Below are 6,000 nucleotides of genomic sequence, written 5' to 3' on the forward strand. Positions count from 1 at the left end.
CTCGGGCCTAAGAGTGAATCTCGGCAAAACGGAGGTTCTTACGTCTCATGAGTAAATATTCAGAACTAATTTTCCACATTTGAAAGTTCAGCAATTCTCCTCTCCTTTGGGTTTAACAATTGACGTCTCATGGCGAGATGCTGCTATAGAAAAGACAAAGACATTTCGAAATGAGAAAATCTGAAGATTTTTTACTCTTCCAACCATCTGATTCTTCTTGAAAAAGTCAAGGTTTGGAATAGAACTATAATTCCAAAGGTTATACATCTGCTGAGATTTATTCCATATACATAACGAAGGCGTTTGTCGAAACATAGATCGTATTCGTGATGACCTCTTCTTGAGTAAAATAAGACCGTAGGCGTACATATCAAAATGCAGAATTGAGGCAACCATTCACGATTGGGGGTTAGGATGTTTTAACACTGAATCCCTAGGGAAATCCTTAAACTACTCGTGGTTTTTAAGGCTGGTGAAAAGCAACGACCTTTGGGCTCAAAGGATAAAAAATAACTTCTTCGTAAGGATAGGATATCAGCTGAACGAAAGAACTCATTTGGCCCATTTGAGCTCACAAAAACAATAAAGACTTTGGACAACTACTGGGCCCAAATGGGGCACTCTTGAAATTCTGTTTTCCCGTTGTTCCTTCCTTTATTAGGTACACACAAGCCCCTAAATTATAATATAAGGATACATAGTAATGAAGAACTATACATATGAGATCAACTAACCTCATCCGGACAACAAAAGGGTAGGAACTTCCCACAGCTTCTTGGCGTAGTGTGATTAAGTAACGACGTGATACACATTGGAAATACCTTAAATTGGGTCCCTACGGCGTGTAGGATATTATTGCTCTATGACCTTGAGCATCAGTAGAGTAAGGAGAACCACTTTTGGAAGATTTGTGGAGAAAAAACTGAGATATTTAATAAAAAGATGTCTGTTCCAGTTAGGTATATTACCCGACCACACTATTTTATATAAAGCATGCATTCTTCAAAATGCCTTCACAAACTTGAAAAAAAGTGGTTTCGATATAAATTAGCTAGAGGGTCATTATTTACAAATAATAAGACCTCGAAACAATTGGAGAAATATTGCAAACTTTGTAAAATCGAAGTTATGTCATCTCTCAATCTATTCTATAGTTACCCTTCCGTAAGGCAGCAGAAGGTTTAGTGTTCAGCGCTTTTGGAGCGAGGATTTCGGAGAAAGACAGGCTTATAATAATGAATCCAGCATTGGAAGAAAATATGACAATGGAGTGCATCATAACATACTTCCTACTATTAATTTATGAACATAAACAGAGAAGTAGCTGTCCCATACCACTCTTAGTATACACATTAAAAAATTGATAATTATTAACATGATGACCCTGTTTTGATGCACATCCTTGTTATATCATGATTAAGGGTGATAATTTTGGTAAGAATAGAAAAGCGTGCGAGGAGAAGAGAAGAAATACTTATGGCATCATTGATTAAATAATATACATCTTCTTCTATCAATCATGAACGTTATCATTCCCGCCTTTATTATTCAATATTAATATAATATTAGATGATGAAAATCAATAGAGAACTGAATAAAATGCCTAAAATAACGTCGCCTCCTGTCTGGATTTCTGAAAATGGAGGCCTAGGAATTTGGAAAATACTTACCGGATGAGAAACAGATGGTTTGTCGGATTTGTCGAATTTCGTTTATTTAATTAGAAATTCATCTCGATATAAATGTGCCTTTAGTCCCTTGTCTAGAATTATACGCCACTCATTATCCTCATCTCATATCAAGAGCATGGATATTCATCTATAAAATCAATTTAACGATGAATACATCAAGTCAGACTTTAACTTTGATCTCACAACTATGCTTATTGTATGTAATATAACCTTATCCATTGCTAATCATCTACGTTCAAAAAATTTATGGAGAAATACAAGGGTAAACATATCCCTTCCCGAGGAATCATCATTAAATTAATGGAGGATGTCATTTATAGAAATACATATAAAAATGTTTTGAGTCATCCACACCAAATGACGATCAAGTTATCAGTAAAAAGTATTTACGAATATCGAAATGGAACTCTGAATTTTGTACTATCTCACAGTAAGTATTCAATTTTTTTTTAAATCTAACCATAAAATATGATTCTATTTTAGCTAAACACATCAAGAATTATGATACACAACTCAGTAAAGGGCAAAAACAACTGCTTAAATGGTCACAACAACGGGGGTAGTAGCTTTGGATGGTTTGCAACTAGTTTGTCTGAGACTACTTACTTCACTTTAAGACTTGGGTATGATAATTAGGTTTTCCAATATTACATAGTCAATAAATATTACTTTTTTATCACTTAAGGCTTAGCTATGGTTGATGGGCTCCAAGAAATGGTGTTCAGAAAACTCATAAAAGGCAAAAACAACTGTTTAAATGGTCACAACAACGAGGGTAGTTACATTGGGTGTTGCATTATAATTAACAATTGTGTATATCCTTCATGATAATAGTATGTTGTTATATAAGCATACCTAAATAACGGGGGAAAATCTTTTTTGATGCTCTTAATAGGGAGTAATATCGCCGGACATTACTACATAATTAGCTTTTGCTCTAAATCTTTACGATGAATTTATTTCTAACATTTTTTTATTAATACATTTATTATCTAATTTTATGATTTTGACATTTACTTTATTATTAATAATTAGTTAGATCTCATCGGTAGAGATATATCTATCCTGTGCACAATTGTATATAGCAACTTCCACATGAAGAAGAGGGGTGATTATCTTTTGATTAAACTCCACGTCTCGCTTGTGTATTGCAACCTAAACTTATGACATATTTAACTGAATTCCGATGTTAGAACAAGAAAAAATTATCTGGATCAATCTATTATTTCAATATTCTGTATTTATAATTTATTATTATTAATAGTTATATGATTTTAATTGTTTAATTTTTTATATTTAACTTAAATGTTTAATGGTTTATTTTTTAGTATGTAGATTATATTTCATTAAAGCCTTCTTTTTTAAACTTTGAGCTTCAAATATTTTTCAAATACTCTACTTTGTCATTTCATTAGCTATTATTCTGAGAATAAGGTTAATAATGAATTACAATTTCATGGAGTGTGACGTTTTCAAATCTATTGTAACGGATAAAAAACGTCGAAGTCAATTATACCTATATCTTTATTAAACATTTTGCTAATAAATACATTCGTTATACCCTCAAAAATCATAATAAAGCAGGCAGATGATAATCACATCAGTATTTGAAACAATGATACCATATGTCTTTTTTCCCCCTTCTCCTTGCACGCGTTTTTCTCTACAATATTATCAACTATAATCATGATTCATGTCACAAGTGATTAATTTTATAATATTTATTTTACACGCACGCGCTAACTTTTTCGTGCGTTACCTGTTTCTTTTTTGTTTTCTTTCTTCTTTTTTTTAATATCTCACATAGGAGTCTTTGAACTTTTTAAGGCAATGATTCCACTTTTAATTTAATTACAGTGGTTCTATTCTTAGTTTATAATTGTTAATTTATTATAACTGCTTTGTATCATTTTAACGATGTACCTAAATAAATGGTAGTTTCTTACCTAAGATTATATAATAAATATATTGATCCTGGCTCGTCGCCAACCAAACGGGTAAAATGATTTTAAGAAGAGGTGACTCCAGAAGTGTTATAATTTAAAAAGATTATATTACATAAATTAACTGAAATGGCTAAATAATATAAGAAATAAGACACAGGTATGTTAGCCGACCCAGGCGTAAAAAGGAGTGCCGATATAAAGTATAAACTTGATTACAAGGTACACAATGTTGAAACTAATATATGAAAGGATAAACAAGGCACTACATTTTTGTTATTGGTCTCTTATGTATATCATAAATAAATTCATATGCATTTACAGTGTATGTTAAGATTTGGAATTAAATACAAACACTGGTATGTAAAAATGGTTTCTAGGACAGTTTCGCCTTCGCCCTCATAAATATATTATAGTATAAATGTATCTTCCACATAAAATTTAAGATTTAAAATTGAAGTAATTTTTAATTCATTCATTAGTCTAAAATGAGAGCATTTAATTCAATTTTAATATATTTTAAAATAAAACATATCAATCAACAATGTTGCACCTTTTTATAAAGAGTTCGAACCGACTTCTTGAAAAACCAGTATACTTTTGATGAGAGAAAAGAAGAATAAACTCTATCAATAAATAATTTAATAAATAATCATATCTTACAGAAGCTCACTGATAGAAGGCTTTTCGGGAAGGACACCTACCAATAAGGAGTACAACATATCTAGCACCAGGAATCGCATCATAACCTTCTTAGTGATCCAACAGATCGCCATCAGTGATCAGATAAATGACTCGGACTGGTCCACAGGGCCTCTACAACAGATCCAGTTGTACAATTTCTGTGTATTAAAGCTGAAGAAGGGCTTCTTGAGGATATTAAGAAAGTCTTCTTGAGGATATTAAGAAGCACTAGTCCAGTAACTCCTTGGGCCTCTTCTTGTCGCTCAAGTAGGATGTGTCTCTTTTAGGACGAAAAGATCTCTGTGGAAGCCAAGGTGTCACATGAACGACAGATGGCTTGCATAGGACTCCGAGGACGTGTTCTCATAGACAAAACTAAGTAACTGGCATCTGTGCACGTCCTGTTCGTGTTCATGCAAGAGGAAGTGCAGGGTGTGTCAAGCCAAATATAAAGGTCGGAATGTAGAGCCTCTCAACTGTTCCATCTGCAGCTTGAATAAAAGGTTCCAACAAGAGTGCTCACCTTAACGTGGGCTCCCTGAGACAACGTAATCAATCTTCCTCTCCTCTTTTTTCACCTATTTCGGACAATCAATATAGTTTTAAAATCGGTTCAGGACTAATTCATTTTCATAAAATGTGTCATGTAGGATTTAAATCCAAATACATCTTTTCATTCCGTCGTTAGGTCTTGAAATGTAATTGCATCGTTTACATTGGACTCCTATTAGGAAAATGTATTGATTTTTATTTACTTTTTTCTACTCGAATACAGTTTTGTTTATTAATAAAATGATTTATTTTTAAATGTTTGTTTTTATTAGTTTTTACAATCCAGTTGTAAAATTGTTTAAATAGAACTCGAATTATGATCGGAGAAAAAAAAGAGTCAAAAATGCAACATGACTTAGTCAGAGGTATGGAGTTGGATTCGAATATTTTTTATCAAAGATGTTTAACTCCACCTAGTCGGAGTCATTAAATTATCAATAGCCAGAGATACGGGGTTAAAATTGTTGCTGTAAGAGTCTTAATGAATATGATGGATACTTCTGTTAAAATGGTAATAAACCTTATTTTCATTGCTCTACAATTGTAGAAGTAATACGTATGTTGGTGTAGTTATTATCTTTTTAATCATCACCCTTTATTAAAGTTTCTTCATTTTTCTCATCATCTTCAGATGAATTTTTTGAGCATTTTGTCTTGCTTATTATATAACTGACGTTTACGTATTATAGTATTAAGATTTTTTTTTAAATCTACAATCAAAACATGTTTTTTCTTTACTTTTATATTTTCAGTAGTAATGGATTCAGCTACTTGGGGATCCTGTTCCCCTGTCTAGCGAATTATTAAATTGCTATAGTAAAATTATAACTGAAAAGGTCTTTAATTTAAGGTAATAAATTATTTGCTTCAGAGCTCACAAATTCAATATTTGCTATGAATTTTTATTGACTATAAGTTAGACTTATGTTGTACAGGAACCACCCTAAAGTGGAGTACTTTAAAAATACATTATTAATGATAACCGAACAATTTGGTTAGTTCATGTTTACAAGTGGTGTAAGAGATATGGTATACCTTATAAAAACGAGAAGATGCGGTCTAAAGCTTGTGGATGACTGGAACCACATCTATAGGGTAGCTCATAAAACATCTCACAAGACTTATTGGAA

The 6,000-nt window shown here is 32.2% G+C and overlaps 2 long non-coding RNA genes across 2 annotated transcripts; both read left to right on the top strand.

Moving 5' to 3' along the window:
• The first annotated feature begins 1,422 nt into the window (after positions 1 to 1,422).
• Positions 1,423 to 2,763, top strand: LOC139905372 (uncharacterized). The gene is made up of 3 exons (XR_011780046.1): positions 1,423 to 2,121; positions 2,175 to 2,314; positions 2,377 to 2,763. It is a non-coding gene; the product is annotated as an uncharacterized lncRNA (long non-coding RNA).
• A 1,148-nt stretch (positions 2,764 to 3,911) lies between these two features.
• Positions 3,912 to 5,126, top strand: LOC121118336 (uncharacterized). The gene is made up of 2 exons (XR_005864405.2): positions 3,912 to 3,993; positions 4,300 to 5,126. It is a non-coding gene; the product is annotated as an uncharacterized lncRNA (long non-coding RNA).
• The last annotated feature ends 874 nt before the right edge of the window (positions 5,127 to 6,000 follow it).

The sequence above is a fragment of the Lepeophtheirus salmonis genome, chromosome 5, assembly GCF_016086655.4.
Source record: "Lepeophtheirus salmonis chromosome 5, UVic_Lsal_1.4, whole genome shotgun sequence".
Taxonomy (NCBI): domain Eukaryota; kingdom Metazoa; phylum Arthropoda; class Copepoda; order Siphonostomatoida; family Caligidae; genus Lepeophtheirus; species Lepeophtheirus salmonis.